Source organism: Siphateles boraxobius, unplaced genomic scaffold (assembly GCF_051911475.1).
Source record: "Siphateles boraxobius isolate OS27281-9 unplaced genomic scaffold, OSU_SipBor_1 22, whole genome shotgun sequence".
Taxonomy (NCBI): Eukaryota; Metazoa; Chordata; class Actinopteri; order Cypriniformes; family Leuciscidae; genus Siphateles; species Siphateles boraxobius.
In genome coordinates this window covers 6,659,829-6,682,771 of record NW_027508833.1, presented here as the reverse complement: position 1 = coordinate 6,682,771, position 22,943 = coordinate 6,659,829, and the positions used below count along the sequence as shown (strand labels likewise).

Here is a 22,943-nt window from a genome sequence, read left to right as displayed (position 1 = left end):
GTCAAGCCACTTTTGAACCAGAAACAACGGCAGAAGCGCCTGACCTGGGCTACAGAGAAGCAGCACTGGACTGTTGCTCAGTGGTCCAAAGTACTTTTTTCGGATGAAAGCAAATTTTGCATGTCATTCGGAAATCAAGGTGCCAGAATCTGGAGGAAGACTGGGGAGAAGGAAATGCCAAAATGCCTGAAGTCCAGTGTCAAGTACCCACAGTCAGTGATGGTCTGGGGTGCCATGTCAGCTGCTGGTGTTGGTCCACTGTGTTTTATCAAGGGCAGGGTCAATGCAGCTAGCTATCAGGAGATTTTGGAGCACTTCATGCTTCCATCTGCTGAAAAGCTTTATGGAAATGATTTCATTTTTCAGCACGACCTAGCACCTGCTCACAGTGCCAAAACCACTGGTAAATGGTTTACTGACCATGGTATTACTGTGCTCAATTGGCCTGCCAACTCTCCTGACCTGAACCCCATAGAGAATCTGTGGGATATTGTGAAGAGAAAGTTGAGAGACACAAGACCCGACACTCTGGATGAGCTTAAGGCCGCTATCGAAGCATCCTGGGCCTCCATAACACCTCAGCAGTGCCACAGGCTGATTGCCTCCATGCCACGCCGCATTGAAGCAGTCATTTCTGCAAAAGGATTCCCGACCAAGTATTGAGTGCATAACTGAACATAATTATTTGAAGGTTGACTTTTTTTGTATTAAAAACACTTATTTTATTGGTCGGATGAAATATGCTAATTTTTTGAGATAGGAATTTTGGGTTTTCATGAGCTGTATGCCAAAATCATCAGTATTAAAACAATAAAAGACCTGAAATATTTCAGTTGGTGTGCAATGAATCTAAAATATATGAAAGTTTAATTTTTTTATCATTTTATCATTTTACATTATGGAAAATAATGAACTTTATCAGAATATGCTAATTTTTTGAGAAGGACCTGTATATAGGTGTATATAAGGTGTAGACTTAAAGGATTAGTTCACTTCAGAATTCAAGTTTCCTGATAATGTACTCTCCCCCACGTCATCCAAGATGTTCATGTCTTTCTTTCTTCAGTTGAAAAGAAATGAAGGTTTTTGAGGAAAAAATTCCAGGATTTTTCTCCATATAGTGACTTCAGTGGGTTGGAGGTCCAAATGTGAAAAAATTCACATTGAGGAAAACATTCCAGGATTTTTCTCCATACTTCAACGGGTTGAAGGTTCAAATGTGAGTTTCAGTGCAGCTTCAAAGTCTCGACACTATCCCAGCCGAGGAAAAAGAGTCTTATCTAGACAAACCAGCGGACATTTTATAACGAAAATAAACATTTACTTTTTAACCACAAATGGTGGTCTTGCATTAGCAGTGATGATCCACACATTAATCACGTTGAAAGGTCTCGCGTGTTCCGGGTCAGAAGTAGGGCGAAAAACTCAACTTCAAAATAGTCCGACATCGTTGTTTTACCTTTTATTTATTAATAAATTTTTTTGGAAATCTTATATTTGGCGTTGGAAATAATTTGCGTTTGACTTAGTCTTTGCACGTTCGCTTTGTAAACACTGGATCGGTTCTTCTGCCTTCCTTTCTTCTGCAAGACCTTTCAACATGATTACGTAATGTGTGAATCATCACTGCTAGTGGAAGACCAGCATTTGTGGTTAAAAAGTAAATAAATGTATATTTTTGTATATTATATTTTTGTATATTATATTTTTTTATAAAATGTCCGCTGGTTTAAGACTCTTATTCCTCGACTGGGATCGTGTCGAGATTTTGAAGTTGCACTGAAACGCACATTTGGACCTTCAATCCATTGGACCCCATTGAAGTAACTATATCGAGAAAAATCCTGGAATGTTTTCCTCAAAAACCTTCATTTCTTTTCGACTGAAGAAAGGAAGACATGAACATCTTGGAGGTGAGTAAATTATCAGGATTTTTTTTTAAATTCTAAATCTAGCCAATCCTTTAAAATGTTTTTGTGCAAGAGACATTTAAGCTATTCAAGGTTGAGTCTCAATCAGACCAGATCCTGAAAAACAGCTCTAAACTGTAATGTGTCCAACATGCGATTCCTTTGGTTCAACCAAACTTCAACTGAGAATCATGTGTGGACTCGAATAATGTTTCAAAATTAATCTGTCCGGAAAACCATTTCACTCATTTCATTCTGGAGACGCAAACAAAGGTTCAAACTCTTGTGTTGCGGCTTGATAGCATATTGGTTTCTTTCAGAGTTGTTGTGATCATGAGCTCGTTAATCTAATTTCCCTTTGCTGTGATTGAATGCTGCGCTCTGCACTTACTTTATAACCCAGATAAATCTGCGGCCTGTCGTCAGAGAAAATGTAATCTGTCACGCGTCAAAGCGACGCGCGCGCGTCTGATGGAGTTAATGATGATGTCGAAGGGCACGAGCGCTCTTCATCTCCACAGCTTTGTTTGCCTTCACCAACACCTGATGCTGATCAATTCATTAATCGCCTCCAATTAGCCTGTGCAGGCGCGGCCGAGCCAGGTGAGTATCTTAAAGAGAGTTATGGGATATTAAAAAGCGGGGAGGGACTACATTAGGGCTGACCTTTTCCTTTAAATTACTGATATTTGAGAGTTAATTCCGAATTCAATGAAAAGCATGGAGCCTTTTTAGTCCTTGCGTTAAAACGGGCCGCTCTTCTGTCAGGAGGTCATTAATTATCATCTTTATAAATTAAATGAAGAAGATGTAAGTGCTTGAATCGCACTATTTTTTAATCTGCGATCGTGATCACATGTTAGTGAACATTACACACTGGATAGAGACGCTGTTTATGACCTTTCGATGAATTAACTGCATCTGCAATGAGAAAACCTCTTTCAGGCAGAACTGCAGAGCAATGCAGGGGTGTTGCATGTGTAGATCAGTGGTTCTCAACCAGGGACTTGTGGCCCATTAACATTGAGAAAAGAATGCAAATAATCAAATGCACCTCTCTATTTAATAAACAGATTCGGACACCCCTGCTTTTTAATGCACAGGGTGTCATTTTTCAATGTGCTCAATTGCATTCAGTTGTTTGCCTTAAGCACCAGATCAAGACACATTTAACCTACCACTTCTCAAAAATATAAAACACATATAAAAGGCAAATAAAAGTACAGTTGCTGGTATTTATTTCAAAAACTGATCAAAAAACAGTATAAAAGTTTTACAAACAATGTGTGTTGCATTGCAAGTCTTCTGAAGCCATTCTAAATATTTGTGAAGAACAAAGTGGAACTTAAAGTCCCCCAGTCAATATTTTTAACCCCTAAAACTAATTTTTGATCACCAAAATTACATATTTACACGTTTTTCTTTAAAAAAAAAAAGATTCATGCATAAAATATCTTGAATGTATCTCGACACCCTTGCCTCATTTAGTGTAGGTGGTTCTATGAATATGCAAATGAGCCCCGCCTCCCCTCACTCACAGCAGCTCAGAGATCCACTCGTTGACGATCACACGTTGATCTGATTGGTTACAAGGTAGTTGTGACGTCAGAAACACCAGCGTTTTTAATCACTGCAAATGATCCCGCTCCGTGAACACACACAGTCATATCTCAAAACATTAGCATGATGCAATCGGTCATGAGACACACAAGAGCCAATGCCATTTTACAATCAATGCTGACATAACGCTTCTTTTGTCGGCAATTTTTAAATGCGTGCACAGAATGGCTGATGTAAACGGGGAGGCTTTTGGGTTTGTTCCTCACACAAATCAATAATTTGGCCTGAGAGCACTTGGAATATTTGTACTTTATGAATACATTGTTACTAGAATTGTTTCTGTCAATTATGTCCTGTGTTTTATATTATATAATGAAATGTCAAAAAGTCACGGTTCGGTATGTACCTCGGTTTTCGGGGTCATTGTTCGATACTACAGGAAAAAGCAACAAATCCCTAATGCTAGGTTTCTTTTCATTTGTTTTGAACAGAGAGTAGTGCAAATTACAGTTTGTTCCACCTAGTGGCATTTAGTCCCCTAGTTGGTCCAGTACAGCCTCTTTTAGTAGATTATAAGCACTAAACAGTAAAGAAAATGCACTCTTGTAGGGCTGATTTTTTTTAAAACATCCCCGATTGCTTAAAATAAGAATTAAGGAATTGTTGCTTTGTAACTCCAATTGATAGATTGACCGATGCTGTGCGGTGAAATGCAACGGCTGTTTTCAAACTTATTGGTTTGATTCAAACTTATTTCAAACTTAATGATTTCAAACTGATTATTTAATTTCATGATCGTGATGTGCGTAACCATGCTGTCATTTTCTTTGCCCGTGAGAGTTCATTGACATGCGTTCATTAACATGACAATGGTGTTTGCACAAAGATCAATATTATGCTTTTTCCCGAAATCACAGAAATATGAGCAAGAATGAGGAAAAGGAGATGGCGAGTGAAGCGACACCTGAGTCTTCATATTCACAGGACACTCGTATTTCATCACTGGACTGTATAAGACTTCCACGACATAAATTGACACAATTCCAAATCATTTTGTCTCATTATAACAGCGGACACAGTTTAAAATACAATAAAACAAATGATTGGGCTTTTGTAAAATAAAGAAGACGAACAGGATGCCGCTTCTGCCATTTCCTTTCTGTGAAGTTTGTGAAGCGTGTCACAAAAATGAATGGAAACTCAACGTATAGGCTACTAGCAAGATCTCACTTTTATCTTAACTCTTGTTTTGGGATGGTGCGTAGATCTCTTCTTCTTCTGCTCTTTTTCCTGTTATGGCGGTTAGCAAACAGTGTTGCATTACCGCACACGCCCCCTTCTGGCCTGGAGTCTGTTCTGTCTATCCGTCGTCTGACTGTATGCACCAAAACTGAAACGGTTCGGGAATGAGTATATGTACTGTTACAGTGTAATGTAAATTAAATTATTGTGGCTGTTTAAGTTTAAAAAAACATAGCACAACATATATGTAATAATGGCAAAATTATAACCCAATAAATAATTTCATCATGACGATATAATTTCCATGCCCATCACGTCTGTGTATGATGCCAAATAATTCTCATCGAAAGCAATGGAGTACCTGTACCGCGAGAAATGCCGCTAAAGGGGAACTCTCTACGTTAAAAAAGTCATGCCAAGTGTCCATATGTGACAAGTGAGAACGTTTTGATATAATCATACGTGATTAATTAGGCCTACCTTTTTGGTAAACTTTTATGTTAAGGCCGAATGTCCAGTCACTTTGTTTAAGGATCACTGACGCAATGTGCATTTTTTTGGTCTGGATAATATAAAACACATCAAAAATGCAATTCATATATACAATGACTTTGACTACACATCTTCCTTAATTATAATTTTTTTCATTTCGGAATTTATTTTCATTTTTATATTTTTTGGGTGGGCATAAAATCAAAAATGATATAATGAAGAAAAAATCTTTGACAAGAAAACCCTTATTAAGTAGTTTGGCATAATCTAATCAATAGAATCAAATTCATGTTAATAACCTGCATTTTTGATCACTTTTATATGATTGATAATTTTAGTGCCTTATCCAATTTTAGTGCTCTATCCACTTGATGTCCAATGTAATCTGGATGGTTAATATTGCTGAATTTTATTAAAAGCACTGCATACTGGAGCCTCGGACACCCATGAGAGCGGCTCTCGCACACATCCGCGCATCCTGACCGGCATGCATTTATTTATCTCTTATGTTTCCTTATTCGGTTTGACGAATGAGTGACAGGTTGACACCTCATTCGGCAAGATTAATAGAACGACACAATATTTACGTCGCCGAGACAGCCAATTATCCCACCATCTATCACCAAGATTATCTTTCTGATTGAAAACTACTCGTCCATGTAATCAGAATTATTTGGAATTAGTAGGAAATTTACGGCTTCATGTGTCATTTTTTTCTGGCTGGTGGTAAATTAGAAATATTAGATACATAAAAAGAATGCAAGATAGGGAGTAGCCTATATAAAAGGGCCAAAAATAATGCCATTGGTTTTTATTTCATTTTGTGTGGAAGAGAGTCTGTATGAAACAAGCAGCTTGACAAGCGAAGCAGACACAACAACTAATTGCTGGCTGATATTGACTTTTGGATGACATTAAAAGGGTGATGATTTGTTTATTGTCTTAAATTCTCATTAGTCTTTTATAAGAGGTGATTACAAACAAGACACTTTTTCTAAAATGCTCTCTTTGTTCATGGAGTGATGCTAAAATACTGAATACATTCCTAATATGTTTATTTCATTATGAGTTAATCAGTCATCTAGTGAATTTTCTAATTTTTCTTGTTTTGTTATACACCACTTTTTGAGGTTCAGTCTTGGTGTTCAGATAAAACACAACGCTCATGTAAAATGTTAAGGTCCAAGGAGCATTTCTTTAAATGACTTGGTAAAAGTATTGATCTGACAGCAAAAAAATAAATTATATATATATATATATATATATATATATATATATATATAAAATTAAGTTTTTAAGCCATCTCTACTGTGTTCCTATATTAGATGAACTTCTTATACAGCCTTTTGTAATATGATTTTAATTGTGACGTTTTATCCCCTTAGGCACTCTGGCACTAGAAACCTTTTGGCGTTAAGTGTAGCTTGCTTTTAAAAATAGCAAAAATTGTCACATGTAAGCATGTCCGAATGGTTCAGTATCGACGCCAGAGATCTGTAAATAGGATTAGCTCATCCCGATATAGAGCTTTCACAACTAGTTTGTTTATTTTTATCTTCTTAATAGGAAGGTTGTCTCTTTAAACGGTGCCAAAATTATCCTGCAGATTGCTGACAATGAAAAATGAAAGGGCTCTAACGGTTATTATAAGCAATCTGTCTGCATTGTGCCACAACGTGACTGCTGTGCTTGCGATACCAATGGGGTGACCTCACCGAGATGTGAGTTGAAAGTCAGCATTTCATCTCGAGGCCCAGAGACTCGTGAGCTCAGGTGACTAACACTGTTTTCGCATGCATACCATTTGTTTCACTCTATACACTCATTCATTAGCTGTTTTTTTTCAATGGATTATTCAAGAAAGACTCACAAATCAATCTCAGACTCATGGGTTATTTGTTTATGTATACTTTAGGCTTGTGAAACTTTAATCAGTGTTAGTGACGGCCCTTCGTATGACAATATGTCTCCATTCGCATATTTTTAAGCACATTTTTGGTAATTGCTTAAAGGTGCTCTAAGCGATGTCACACATTTTTTAGGCCAAAACATGTTTTGTCACATACAGCAAACATCTCCTCACTATCCGCTAGCTGCCTGTCCTCTGAACACACTGTAAAAAAAACGAGGTCTCTGCAGACACCCCAGGTTCCACAAACGGCAACAAAAAAAACTGGGCTAACCCGCACCACGAAACATAACAAACTGTTCCTGCCAATAACCGACAAGAAGGATTTGGGAGTGGGGTTTGTGAGGTTAGTGCGCGGATGAGGAGGAGGGAGGGTCTAGCTAGCCTCTGTTTTGTTTGACAATACTTTGAACGACAACAAGAACGACACCCACCATCGCTTAGAGCACCTTTAAAAAAAAAAACACTGGATGGAAATGAAAAGAAAAAATGTACAAAAAACATGCAATATTGCAGATGTTTTATGCGATACTCCAATTCTGCACATAAGTTAAATTAACTTTGGACTGAAATATAGCTAATTTGTAGTACAAGATTGAGTTTTAATGTAAATATACTTTATTGAAATATAGCATATATTACATATATAATACATATTTTTTATATTTAAGTATACTTTTTGATTGGCATCTTTGGTTGGTACTGTATAAAACTATTGTGCTGTTGTCTATTGTCGGGGAGGATCTAACGTCCATTGTTCAATTATTGGATAATTCAGCCTTGGGACATCAACAAGCAAAACATGATTACCTTTAAACAGACACTGGAATGACTGTTTGTGGGCTTTAATGGAAGATAAACTGTATGTAACCAGTGTAATAGAGGTTACAATAAAAAAACTCAGCGGACATAAATAAAAAAAGAAATATGGCCCAAGACAGAACTATGGGGTACACCACACTCACTACTGGAGAAGATCCATCTTTAAGGTACCTGTAAAGTCCCACTGAAGTGCCATGGAACGCGCAGCTTTGTATGATGTGTTGACGTAATTTCCACTGAAACAGAAGCTAAGGCGGGACATATTGAATGGCTCCTCCCCCTTTTCAAATAGCCAATAACGTTTAGTTTCCTTCACAGACTGCGAGTTGTACTTGACAGAGAATCCGAGCACTGATGATATGCTAGATTCAATAGTAGAGGTGTGAATAAATTCTAGCCATTTCATTCTTAACCAAGTTAATGCCGAGAATTTTCACGTGAATAAATCCATAGATCCGCAGCTTTAGTTTGTGTACTTTAATGGTTCAGTGGTAGAACTTTTGCCAAGCGTGTCAGAGGTTCAGGGTTCTAATCCGCACTCTAATCCGTATGATTTTTTTTTTCTCATCAAAACCGAATATGTTTATCAGTGGTTGTATATAAAGCAGGGACACGTTTAAGTGCATTTTGTTCTGTGATTTCACCGGAATTGATAGAGTCTCCGCAACGGTGTTAAGCGATAGATTGAAGCGCACGTCCGAGTGAAGACTGCGTGCGAGCCACTAGAGAAAACTGTATCCATGCCACTGATAGGAATGAGCTCAGCAGCTTGATTTAAAAAACAACACATTTCAGTGCTAGAACGCCTCTTATTTAATATTGACCCTGGCAAAAACCCATATTGCTCCAAGACGTGTCAACGCCGGTCGCTTTGGCCAGGTGGAGGGGGCGGAGCTTTGGATTCTAGAGAGCATTTGATTTGGACAGAAGATGTGATGAGAAGCTGATGATGTCATAAAAATCCCTGATCCATTTTAGCGGAAGTGAGAGACTGTAAGTTTTGAATGCTTATATCTCCTAAATGCGAATTTTGTCATTGTTTTGGAATACACCAGCTTATTCATAACTTTAAGGATAATATATTCATACTAAGGCTAAAAAAACTTTTGATTTCAGGGGGCCTTTAAGTTGCTGTGCTTAAGATCATGATTAGCATGAAGAAGCATGTCAAAACTGGCAAAATGATCTAGCAAAATTGAACAGCGAACAGTATAAGTACATGTACTGCAAAATAAAGTGTAACCGCACTTGTTTTCCAGTGTAAACCAAAAATATGTATTTATTTTGTTGTTTATCTCCTGTGTACTCCAATAGATCTCCTGCGTTTATTATTAAAGACTATTTATAGTATTCCTTTTCAGGTGTACACCACAAAATTTTATACATTAGAGTCGTAGATTGTTAGGTAAGGGTTATGGTTAGAAGAATAAGTTGTACTTGCAAATTTAGTCAGTAGAACGTCTAACATGGACTATTGAAATAACGTGTTTCCATAGTTATTTATAAAATAATCGTTTGTAAATACATATAATTAACATGCCATGTAATTACATTTTTTCAACACATGTTGTGCTTTCAGTTGCAGTAACTTGTTCGTCTTTCAGCTGATGAAACATTATACATATGCACACACTGTATATGAATATTGTCTTTCGAACTGCATTGTTATTCCACTCCGTCCACCCCAGAGAGTAAATTAACAGTTTACCCACATGCCTCCTTCTGCCCTCTTCATGCCCTGAGTGGCATTTGTATTCTGATAGTCTGTGTAGCTGCAGTGCATGTTGTGTGTGAGACGCTGCTGAAACGTTGCATATGTAAATAGCCAGCACAGTGAGAGGCCGCTGAATGAAGACTTCCTGCAGTGTCTAACTGAGACTTCCTGTTGTGTTTGCCACAGCGAGGTCGCGACCCCAAAACATGGCACAGAGCGCGTGTCTGTCTGCCTGTCTGTCGAAGGGCTCTTCAGAGAGGGGAAGAGCGTAATAAAAGAGGAGGAAACGCCATTTGCTTCGTCGCACTTGTTGCTGATGAAGAACTTTATCAGAGACAGAAACGCTTTACAAAAACTAATTAGCATGTGGAAGTGAGCATATTATGCATGCATATTTCAAATGCGAATGCTTGCTTCAGGGGGCAGTATTCTCAATTAATTTTATGAACCCATTCACAAAATACAGTAAATATATTACTTTAATAAAGTAAAAACAAAGATCATTTTAGAGTAGTTTGCTAATACAATCCTTTGTCTAATTTTCATTAGCTATTTAAGGACAAAAAAATACTACTGCATACAATGCTATTTGGGATCAGATATTGGTGCTTCTTCAATCTACTGCAAGTTCAACATCACTAGGACCAAAACATCATATATAAACATTGACTAACACATATGGTAAAGGAACCTAAAACGTGTTTGCTCGGCGCAGAAGTACCAATGAGGTTTGTTCTCATGTGTGACACAAGCATGTTTGAGCTTCTGCAAAATTTTTACTGTGAGTTTGATCAAATATATGCAGCCCTACTGAGCTTCTTTCTGTAACTTTAAAAAAATGTAACCAACCTCAAAGATTTGACCGCTAGTGTATCCGAACCAAAAACCTAAATAATGACAGGATTTTCATCTTGGGGTGAACTAAGCCTCTAAGATACCACTAAAGTGGCCATCCAAATCAAAGATTTCCGAAACATATTGTTTAGCACTTTATTCAAGCTAAAGCACATCAGCTAACAATCAGAAAAAGAGCATCTTAAATCTTAAAGAAGCTCTTAAATTTACACTTAACGTTTCGAGCAGGCGCGCTATGCAGAGGCCCAGCATTGTGGTGCACAGGTCTACTTCTAAGAGAAAAGTTGTAGGGGATTTCTCTGGTTTTCATCTCCTTGCCTGGGGAATCTCGGTGGGTAGGACTCTCATTTCCTCATCAAACACTGGGCGAGTGATTCGGAATATTTATGAGGCTCCCAATTTAAGTTAAACATTTAACAAAAAGAAAGCAATTGAAATTATACAGCAGAAAGAGTTAAGGTCCCCGTAGGGGGGCTGCGGTAAAATTTGAACTAGAAACACTCAGGTTGAATTAAAGCAGGAATCCAGTGAAATGAACCGTAGAATCCTGTAATCTTTCTCCGTCTAGATTTAGAGGTCATTAGCTAGTCAATAAAATGTAAATTCTCAAACGCTGATCGCATTTGATTGTGTTTGGACAGTCGCATTGAGGGATGGAGATACAATCAAATCCGTCTTAAAGTAGCGCTTTAAAAACGTGTTAATTACTAGCGCACTCTAAAAAGACTAAAAAGGCTTAGCCGTGTCAAAAACAGGTTGTGATTTGACAGGATAAGTCAAACCGCTTTAGTAACGCCACCGATTATCCGGGTCCGATCTGTGTTATGTCCTGCCCGCGCTCCCTTGAGGATCAGAGGAGTGAATGTTAGAGAGGGTCACGGTATGAGAGACGTCTGTCGGATACCGTTTAATCGTCTTCCCTGAGGGATTTCTCCACATCTACGGATCAGGTGGAGCGGGAGAGACGAATTCAGCCGGTTTGATCACCGCCACGATAGATGGTGTTTGACTAGATTTAAGGGCATGAAAATTACAGGCTGAGCAGTGACTGTGGGATTGAGGCTGGTTAGATGTTTTAAGAGGGTCGAGTTATCAGTAAACTACAAGATGCTAGAATATGATGGGTTAGACTGAGTTTTTACTCATTTGCATGCATGTTCTAACGCAAAAAAAAAAAATTTGACCTGTGACGGTACTGTGCCACTACAGAAAAAATGCCATGCGGAAATATGCAGTGCATTAATTTGTGAAACAATGACCACAGAAGAGCACAATATTAAGTTCATGGTAGTACCAATTAAAGTGCAAAATTAACTTTAACCGTAGAAGGGCTACTGGCTGTAAGGGCATCTCAAAAACAACCCAAAGATAAGCACTATGCCAGATATTTTACAGTGAGAAAGCAGAAACTGTTGAGCTGTAAGTGTGGAGGCTGTCGACTCACATTGTACTTGTGTTTTCTGTCAGGCCTTCGTCTGACGCGGTTTCATAGACTGAAGGAATCATATGCTGCCTTCTGTGGTGTTTGTCCATATGTATCTGTATGATGGCACATCTGAGTTTATCTTTGCATGCATCAGGTGTCAGAAACACAGGAGGATGCGTTTGAATCCAGGATTCCCAAGATCACAGAAAACCTGATCCAATTTCAACTCTATGGCATTATTAGAACAATTGAAAAATCATTTAGGCTCAGCTTTAATATATTGCATCAGTTAGAAATTGCTCTTCATGTATGCAATCTCTGTCATAAGGGGGGGGGGACTTAATCTAGAAATCAACTGGAAAAGTCATGGAACTCATTAGTCAAAAGGTGTGGAAAATCAACATTTATGTCAAATAAATAAGGTTTAGCTGGTTAACACAGTCCCAGTAATCCCCGCTAATGTTATAACAACACCATCAGTGCCTAAAAGAGAACAGAACAGAGAACGTATGTCCCATTGGACTAAGCTTTTTGAAATTTTTAATCAATTGAACCAATAGCTTTGCAAAATGATTCACGGTTTCTAAGTGCTGGAAACGCCGCACACTGGTCAAAACATTGTAAATGCAATGAAAACACAGTCCAAACATGCATAAAAAAAACTTTTACAGACCAATTACAAATAATTTCAAATGTTTTATTGAAAGTATTAAAATGCAATTAACCGACCATCTGATACCAGTAAATATGAAGTGTCTGTATAATGTGTTATTTTATTAAATTGTAGGGCTTATTTTGTTTAAATATTGGAAAGCTTGGTTAATCAGGCCAGTGAGAGACTATTAACTACAACTCTTCCTTTTTATTATGCAAATGTTGATCCGAGAACAGGTAAAAACAATAAAGCCACTGCTTCATTAGTGGTGAACAATTGAAACATTTTGAAATAATTATGATGTAACAAAGCCTTGCTTATTGAAATCACATAATTTCGGTGCTTCGCATCACTGGTTCGAAACAAATGATGCACAAAGGTTTCAAAGCGATTTTGAAATTTACCATCACTACTGAGAAAATCTACACATTTAAAAATAAAGGTTTCGAAAAATAAATAAATAAAGGGGTTATACAGTGATGGAATAGAAAAGCTATTTTCGGTTCCCCAAAGAACCTCACAGTTGTCACGTTTTCTATGTGTTTAGTTATGTTCTGTGATCTTGTTTCCCCCTGTCTTTGTGATTTTGGTTTAGTCCTGTTAGTTTTTCCCGCTCCTCGTTTGTGTTTAGTTTCTTCACCTGTGTTCAGTTAATTATCCCATTAGTCCAAGTTCTTCTAAGCCTTGTGTTTTCCCTCAGTGTTTGTTGGTCGTCGTCAATGTATGGTTGTGTTTACCCTGAAGTCTTGGGGCCTGTACCATGATGGTAGTTGAACAAACTCAGGGTTACATGATTAGTTTAGAGTTGACAAAACCAAACCAATCCAACCAGGCTTTGTTGGTACCATGATGCTGATCATCAACTTTCTCTGTCAACTCAGGCTTTGATCCTGAGTTTAGGAGTTTAAGTGTGACATCAGTAGCGAACAGCCAATCACATGTTGAGAGAGAGTGAAACTGAGATAAATTTCTCGCGAGAGAAGCAGCGCAATTCACTTAATAAATAAAAGTATTAAAATATTAAGAATTTAAACAAATTTACACAGCAAGGAGAAACACCTGTCTATGAAAGAGGAAAACTAAAAGAAAAAGTCTCGCTACTGTATATCAGTGCAAGTAAAAGTTGTGAAGTTATTTTATACAGCTGATAAAGGTATAGAGAGAATTGAACATTTAAGCACACATGTAGTCATTTTATTGCTTCATCTATTGATGCTAAAGCGTATTTATATTACCTTTATATATTTATTCATTTAAACTGCGTAATAATAATTGATGAACTAAAATTGTACATGTGTGATTGATAAAGGGTATAATAATTACATAAATAATATCTAAATCATACAAATGTATTATTCTAAATAAGCATCACTAAAAACCAGACAATTTTGTCTGTAAAAATCATTTGCTATGTAGTGACCTTTAATTTTGAGTAGAAACAGGTGGAGTGACTTTATCGCATCAGACATGTATCACTTAGCTGATTGGTCCAAGTTCGGTTTGCAACCTCTTACCTAGAACATAACCTGCCCCGGACCAGGTTAGCCGTGGAGCGTAAGTTACTATGGCGATGAACACTGCTAAAAGCCAAACCACTTTCATGGTCCCTAAAACCCAGGGTTGACGCAAATTAAACTGAAACATAGCTGGCTAGCCACCTAAACCGGCTTCATGGTATAGGCCCCTGGAGTTTTATTTTGTTCTTGTATGTTTATAGAAGTTAATTTTGTAAATAAATCAACTATACTTCAGTTCCCGTGTCCTCGTCTTCAGCTACCTGCACACAACCTGACAACAGTGATCAGTTCAAGAACCATTTTTTTCTTAGTGTGAAGAACATTTTAATAATCTAAAGAACCTTTTGTGATGTGGAAAGACTTAATGAAGCCATTGATGCCAATTAAGAACCTTTATTTGTATGATAGCATGAAATGACACTGGCGTCCAGTGAAAGGGTTTCTGAGGTAATGAGGAATACAGAATAATTTTGCAGAGCGTTGTTGGTCCAGCATCGGTAGAGGTTTGGTACGTTATTCTGTGAGTTTGGAAAAAAGCTTTTGCTCAAGCACCCGATGACCTCCGGGTAAGCGGCACCATCGTCTGCATGTTTGCTAGTGGCACAGATGTGTGTTTTTTTTTATTATTTTTTTTAAGCAATAGGTTTGCAATTAGCTGACATGGCGAGCAGGTTTTGCAAGCTGTCCTATTCTAGGATGTGGGCGGATGGGCTGAAATGGGAATGGAACTATTGATCCGCTGGTTGAGAATGATGCACATGGACTATTTTTGGGGGCAGAGGGGAATTCGCTGCCGTCCAGACCATTATGTTGCGTGACGTAGTCGAGCTCTTCAAATTCAACTCGATATTGGCAGCAAAGCAAAAAGGCTGCAGCATCACATGACCTCTGCACTTCATGAGCAGAAATACATTCGCCTTTGCAACGCTGGCGCTGATGTGAGACGACTGTAGTCACCGGACACAAACCTGAGCCAGCAAACTGGAGGTTAAGTCGGCTAAACCTCTATTTAACTCCATCAAGCTATTTTTACTTTACTTTAACCTCATTCAGACTGTCAGTCCAAATCCGATAGTAGCTAATGTGAACGGTTAAAAATCACATGAAATCTTTACAAATCTGTTTCAGGCTACATTCATATTAGGTTTGAAATCCTATTTAAATCGCATTTCTGGAAATTCGTCTCAGTCTGAACGACCTGATCGGATTTCACATGATTTATGTGACTTTCACACGGCACATAAAACGAAAATGTCAGACGTTGTTATAGGAAACATGTTGAAAGTTGCTGCCGCAACAATGCTGTGTTGTTGCAAAGTACTGGACGAGCAGGAAATGACAATATAACGGAGACATGTTTTTAAACCGGAGGAGACGACAGTGCAGAAAAAAAGCCGTAACGTTAAATACCAGTCTCCGGTTCTGCCGCGGCCTCAGAAGAAGCACCAGCGCAACGGCATTGTAAAACTGAAATAAGACAACATTTCTATTGGAAACCCATCCATGTTTTCCTACCAACACAACATCGATGCCATAGAATCCAATGCAGATATTCCAGAAAACGAAAGAGCGGCATGGACACACACATCGGATCTGAACAGTTGCGATACACAGTGTGTACATCAATAATTTTAAATCAGATTCCAATCGGATACACAAAGAATCGGATTTGGACTGACAGTCTGAATGAGGCTTTTGTCACCTATCAGCATAATTTGATCTATAATGAACTGAATCAATATTGCTTCATACGCTACAGTCCGTTTGCAGTTCGCAGGTTCAGCCAGTGGCAAGCATGTAAACCAGCAGCAGTAAAAGCAGAGGATTGCATGTATTTGAATGCGACGGCCTCAGGCTTTCCCAGGAGTCTCTGCGCTGCCAGCTCTCCACATTTGGCTGCTCACGCCAGACATTAAGCGGTTAATGCTGAACTAGTTTAGTGATATCACATGCGAGGTTATTGACCACATCCTCCTCCTCAGAGTGGATGGTTGAGCTTTTAGATGTGTATCTGCACCAGAGTAAAACCCTCTCTGTCTTAAACAAACATTGTGTAATCAGTCATGGGAATGCTCAAGCAATATGAATCAATTTGGAAAAGAACACTTTCCACATTAGCGCTGCTGTCAAGCACGAATTACAGTGGAAAGCATGTTGATGAAATGAGCTGATAGGAAAAGGTTTTGCTTGAAATTCATGGTTTCGGCAATTGATTCATGCAGTGTTGTGTATGTTAAAGCACAGACTGTATCACTCAGATCGAGGGTTTTTAATACGCGGTCACTGGCTCTCAGACAAGAGCAGTCGACATGAGCACTGGGACTTTACCGCTGCAGTATTAAAGCTGGTCTATTGTACTTTTTATTACATTTTCAATTTTGCTGTTTGAGCATGAAAAAGCTCTGCAAAGTCACAAAGTCCCTCCAGCAGGAGTTATTCTCTATATCAGTGTCAGTGTTTCTGAACTCCCTGAAACGCCTCCATTGTAGTCTTGAGTTTCTTCCGGGAATGGACATGTCACAATATTCCTCATTTAAATAATTCATACGCAGATTACTCTGCGTAATCTGCCAGGCTGGGCATGGTTGAGTAAGTTAAAGGTTTAGTTCACTTCAGAATTAAAATTTCCTGATAATTTACAACCCCCCAAACATCCAAGATGTCCATCCAGATGTCCAACGGGTTGAAGGTCCAAATGAGAGTTTCAGTGCAGCTTCAAAGTCTCTACACGATCCCAGCCGAGGAATAAGACTCTTATTCCTTCAACATGATCTTCAACGTGATTATGTAATGTGTGTCGCATCACAGCTAGTGCAAGACAAGCATTAGTGATTAAAAGTAAATAAATGTTTATTTTGTTATAAAATGTCCGCTTGTTTTGTTTAGATAAGACTCTTATTCCTCGGCTGGGATCGTGTCGAGACTTTGAAGCTGCACTGAAACTCACATTTGGACCTTCAACCCGTTGGACCCCATTGAAGTCACTATTTGGAGAAAAATCCTTGAATGTTTTCTTTTCGACTGAAGAAAGAAAGACATGAACATCTTGGATGACGTGGGGGAGAGTAAATTATCAGGAAATTTTAATTCTGAAGTGAATTAATCCTTTCATAGTGTGTTGAAACTGCGGGTTATGGTAAGGGGTGGGACATTTCCCAAACACACTTGACACGCTTGACCAATCACAACACACTTCTCAAGCCGACCAATCAGAGCACAGTGTGCTTACATGTTAGTTTACATGACAAAGTTTGCTAAGTTTCAAATGATTATTTAACAGCAAGCACAAACTATGCAAAAGCATAGAAGGCAGTGTCTGAATTCACTCATTCTAGTGAACTAAATTAGTGGAGCAATGGATGAATGAATGGATTAGGGAACAATGAATGAGGGTATAGGTGGCAATTTCATGTGTTCCACCTTATTTTTAACGTATAAGTGCTTCCGTTGTGATTCTCTTAGTTATTTTAGCTGTACAAAAACAATCCGTTATCCGGCTTATCCGGGTATTTGTTAACATAATATTGTCATTTACTATCATAATCATAAACACACTGGTTTTTAGCATTTATAGTACTTTGATATTCCTCTAAATATTTACCTATAGCGGAAGTCAAAGATCAACATTACAAATATAAGCTAGATCTCTAGGGTTTTTCCTGATGCTTTGACGCATCAGGAGCGTGTCTGCATCACCCTCCCCCTTGTTGAAATGACAATGACATGCTTTTTAATCAGGCACGGTGTAAAATGTCCATGTGAATTGCAGTCATCAAAGCCAGGCCGGGCAGTTCATTAGCATGGCAGATAGAAGATTGTCTCTAAAATGGAGTCATTAGTTACGCAAACCCCACGACCGACTGCTTGTTTGGATGAATCGGTTGGATCTCCCTGTGGTCCCGATGACTGTTTTACCCCCGGTCAAGCTCGTGCTCCTCTCGTGTGTGGGGTTTTCTCTGATGTGGATCTGAATGGACCCAGTTATACGGCAGAAATACGGCCAAGGAGAGGGGCTAATAACTGTTATTAACCCCGCGTGGATGTGGCCATAACGATAACGAGGACCCGCTGTCAGAGTTCTGCGACGCCGAGCCGCTCTCGCCCCCTAGGAGAAGCTAACTTATTAAAATAATGAATTAGCCCACCAGATTACTGGAGCCTGAGGCAAAGGCAATTATCCCTCTCCAAATCCCCGACCGGGGCTCCCCGACGCTGCCATAAAACAAGCCCTTGCAAAGATCGAGCGGCAACAGAAAGGCCCATTCCAATGAAAAGGCTGTTAATTAGGATCTCTCCCACTGCGGGCGGCCCTTTACTGCCGCCACAACACGAGTCCTCGATGAAGAAGACAAGCCTCTGAAACTGTGGGGAAGCGGCGTGCAGAAATGATGCGGGAATATCAAACAGGACTGAGATGAAACTGTAGAGGTGATTGAGCAGCTCCGGTGACAAGAACTGGTGTCTTCAGAAGATCTGATCAGATATCTGCCGTCCCACAGTGATATTTACTCTCAGTGTGTGTGTGTGTGTGTGTAGCTACTTAACTATATTTTGGGGACAAATTTGTACCCAGTAGTGACCAAAACCTGAAAAATATCTCCAAAAGCGCGCGCGCGTGTGTGTCTGTGTGTGTGTGGCCCACTAAGAGTCATCGATATATCCCAAATTTCAGCCCAAGTTCATAAGTTAAATTCTCTGTAGTATCATTTTTTGCAGGTAGACTATAGAAGGACACCACTATAATGACAATAATGATAACATCAATAGGATCATAAAGGAATAATAATGAAGAAAATGAAACTAACAATAAGTGTGCACAGTTAGGTTCTCAAAACAAACAAACAAACAAACAAACCAGCCTTATTTTATTATCAGTGAGATACTATTAATTGAAAAAATAGATGGGAATTTGATGGATCATGAACTGTTTGTGTTTAAATTCACTCTGAAACACGCAGCACATATATTTATTTAATTAAATTGCATAAAGTGTCTTCACACTGTTGTGTTTGGCTTGTAATGGTTGAAGTACATTCTATATTTTCTTATTTTAATTCCACTTAAAATAAATGGTCCACACAAAAATGAAAAGTCTGTAATTATTTACAGTACTATTCTATACTACTACACTTTACTATTATTTTATTTATAATGTCCTTTGCAAATGACTCAGTTCACCTGATGGTTTTACGTTGACTGCATGTGTGTGACACGTATGCATGGATTCATTTCAAGATAGATGTGCATATTTACATGGGTCAGATTGTGACTCTGATGTATTCAAAGCCCTGTGAAAGACTTGTCATAAAAATATGAGACCTTTAACCGATGTCAACAACACAGAGCATCCCTGATCTCTGACTAGTTACAGTCATGCCACACTGATGCTAATAACATTACATCAGCGCCACTCAAATGCACTGAACGAATCCATCGAGCTCAAAGTGTTTCAGGCTGCCCGTGAAGCACAATCAAATGGCCCTCGACCCCCTGCTATTAATCACTTTTACACATTAGCCAGACATGGGCGGGAATATTAAGGAGTTCCTTTACCACAAACTTCTACAGTGAAGGATCAGCATGGGAACATCCATTTTAATCAGCAGGGAGATTCACTTCTGTGTGTTTAACACTCTCCGAACTCTCTGCTCAACGCTCCTGAATATCTTACCGTTTCATACTGATGGCCAGCTATGTGTTCTTTCAAACGCGTTCTCTTTACAAAACACACGCGCGTTACACACTTCCATGGTTAAATGCTCCTGCGATGTCGCAAAAGAAAAGTAAATCGGAGTGCTAATATAGGGTTGGATTGATAATGTTGGCTTCAGTACAAAACATTGCAGTGTTGCATTTTTTCAAGCATATTAACACTTCAACTTAAAGGCCAAACTTCCCTTTTGCTGAAGACAATTGGTGTAAGATTTTGAAACAATTTGTACTCAGAAATTGCACGAAAATTTCACAAATAATTAAAAAGAAACGTCAAGTAATGCATTGAATTAAACTGAAATTTGACAATTTAAAAAATTTTAATTTGGAAGCAGAAAGACAACAAACTAACTAAACTTAATTAACAATAAAATGAAAACAGAAAATAATAAAATAAAAACATTCAAAATATTAATAAAAACTATAATAGTATCTCAATGATACTATAATAACAATAACACAAACTACATTTCCTCCTTGCACTGGGGTCAATCAAAACAAGCTTTGCCTTCTCTTCTCTAGTCGGGTTATTTGGCACATATATTATACAAATAGTTTCACACATATCTTTTTCACCACATGCTTTAAACCAAATAAGAAAAAATGATTTGCAGCAATTAAACAGATGATATTTAAACCAATAATAAACTGTATGTCTTATAATCACTTATTTTCAACAGCATGAACATGCTTGTGTAAATCTGAGCAGCATTAACTGCAAGCAAAATCACTGTTGTATTTGTTTTTTTAAATATCTGATTAAAGTTAATAAACGACATTGTTTGGTGAGGAAATGATGCAAATCAGTTAAATAAGGTAAATTCTCAGAGTAGACATGCATGAGCTGCCGTCGCATCAATCTCAATCGCCATCATAGACACGCAAATTGAAAACTAAAGAAAGTCATTTCGTGCCCAATGGAAGTTTTCCTGAGTACATTTTGTCTGCCATTAAGAAGTAAATTATGTGCTGGACCATTGCTTTGAGACTCAAATAAACCCACACACACACTTTAAATTTGCAATGTGTTGTGAGTTTCTTTGAAGGACTGCAGTACTGTAGTGATCATGTATTGTTCTGTGTGTACAGTCCTACAGTGCAGCTGAATTTGCTACGAATGAACATCACATTCTGAGATCTGACAGACCAGTTTTGAGCTGCATGGTTGTAGTCTAGACAGTAGAATCTGTTCTTTAAAATATTGTTTGACTGCACCACATGCGTAGACATTCATTGTCACATGCATAGACATCTCCCTCATTTGATCATCATTAACACATTTAGAGTTGTTCTGTGAGTTTTAGTGGGTGAAATGCAATACTTGTAATAGAAATCTATGCATTTGGGAAATACTTGTGCCTTCAAAAGTGTGCGAAATCACATACCATAGGTACTACATTTTAATTTGAATTTACTTACTGTAAATATGGGTAGAAAATTAAATCCGGATGTACTACATCCACCATGTTGTTACTGTCACATTACTTACCAGTGTTGTGTCGCATCACTGCCATTCATAAATCCTCTCCCATGGCCTCATGGGATAGTAAATTGTCCACTGAATGCACACTTCAGAATCTCACGGGAAGTAGTAAGTCATCCGGGTACTTTTCACCTACTGTTATTTGAATACTATGTATTCCGACTTAGCACTCATTTGGTGTGCGAGTTTTCAAATTTTATATAGTAGGGAAATATTCGATTTCGGACGCAGCTTTGGTCATGCAAATTTGCCATGCTGACTCACACAAAGCTGCTTGGTTTGAAAGTGACTCCTGTCTTAGCTGAATTTCATACATCGCACTTTTCCCCATTAAATTTTGCTAATGTGATTGGACTATAACTATTTCCATGATGACTGGAAAATGTACAAACATCCTTTGAAATGAAACTTGTTAATATTCCAGTGTTTATTGCGGCAGGCAAATGCAGCTGATACATTGCATTCTAAAATGAGCCTCATTTACACAGTAAGGAGGTGTGTTTTTCACTGAATAGAATAACAGTGACCTAAATTTAAATATGCATGATGCATTGATATACCACTTGAGGCAACGGCTGGTCGTTGAATAAGACACTGAAATACAGCACTAGATTGCTGCCAAAAGCGCATCCTTGTGCTGCAAACAAGTCCAACAGAGGCAGGAGGGAGGGGGTTTAGGAGGAAGACGAGGACCATGATAGGACTAATTGATGAAAGGCTGACCAAAATGAATGCAAATGCAGAAATGATGGTGGGAGGAGCCAGGGCGGAGATGGGAGGAGTCATAAGATGACCCACAACCGAGTCAGGATGAAGGCCCATGACAGAACTTATGGAGATAGAGCCAGGAGCCTGACTCCCTGAGGTGGAGACGTGACCAGAGGAGCAGTGGAGTAGAGGAGGTGTAGACCCAGGGTGATACTAAAAGCCTGTAGGGCCAAGGTGGAGCCATAGATAGCTGGAGATATGGGCTTGGCAGACCAAGGTGGAGACGGTGTGAGTGAGGACAATGGAAGAAGAGAATGGAGAGAAGAAGGAGTTTGGCGGAGCCAGACGGGTGGAGGGTCGAGACACAACTGATGACTCTGAAGTCTGTGGCGGAGTCAGAGGGAAGAGGGAGCCCTGGCGGAGCTTGAGGGATGGCAGACCATGGAGGAACCGAGAGACTGTTGAGCCAAGGTGGAGCCGATGGGCCGGAAGGGCCGAGATGGGCTCCTGAACTCGGAAGCTTGAGGTGGAGCTGATGGATCCACGGACCAAAATGGAGCTGATGTCTGGGAAGCCCCAAGCAGGTCCGAGCAGCTGGGTGGAACTGCAGAAGGATGAGCCTGGGGGCTGAAAGGAGACAGAGGAGGCGAGGCCGAATAACTGGATGGCACGGGCAGAAGTGGAGGGAGAGGGAGGCTGGGAGAGATAATTTATGATGCAAGAGACTTGGAGCTGGGCAACTTCAGACTAGGCATAACCAGCGGCTACGAAGACTACTTGGGACTGGGCTTAATACAGTGACAACGAAGACAACTGGGAATTGGGCTGAACCAGCAGAGATGACGATGACTTGGGAATGGGCTGAACCAGCAGAGATAAGAGAGACTTGGGACTCTACTGAACAAGCAGAGATGAGGATGACTTGGGACTGGACTGAA

At 39.0% G+C, this 22,943-nt stretch overlaps 1 protein-coding gene across 1 annotated transcript in view; it reads left to right on the top strand.

The window, feature by feature from the left end:
- Positions 1-2,412: 2,412 nt before the first annotated feature.
- esrrb (estrogen-related receptor beta) overlaps positions 2,413-22,943 on the top strand; it is a 115,395-nt gene continuing 94,864 nt past the window's right edge. The window contains exon 1 of the mRNA XM_077238533.1: positions 2,413-2,513. The gene's annotated coding sequence lies outside the window, so the exon portion shown is untranslated. The remainder of the gene's footprint in view (positions 2,514-22,943) is intronic.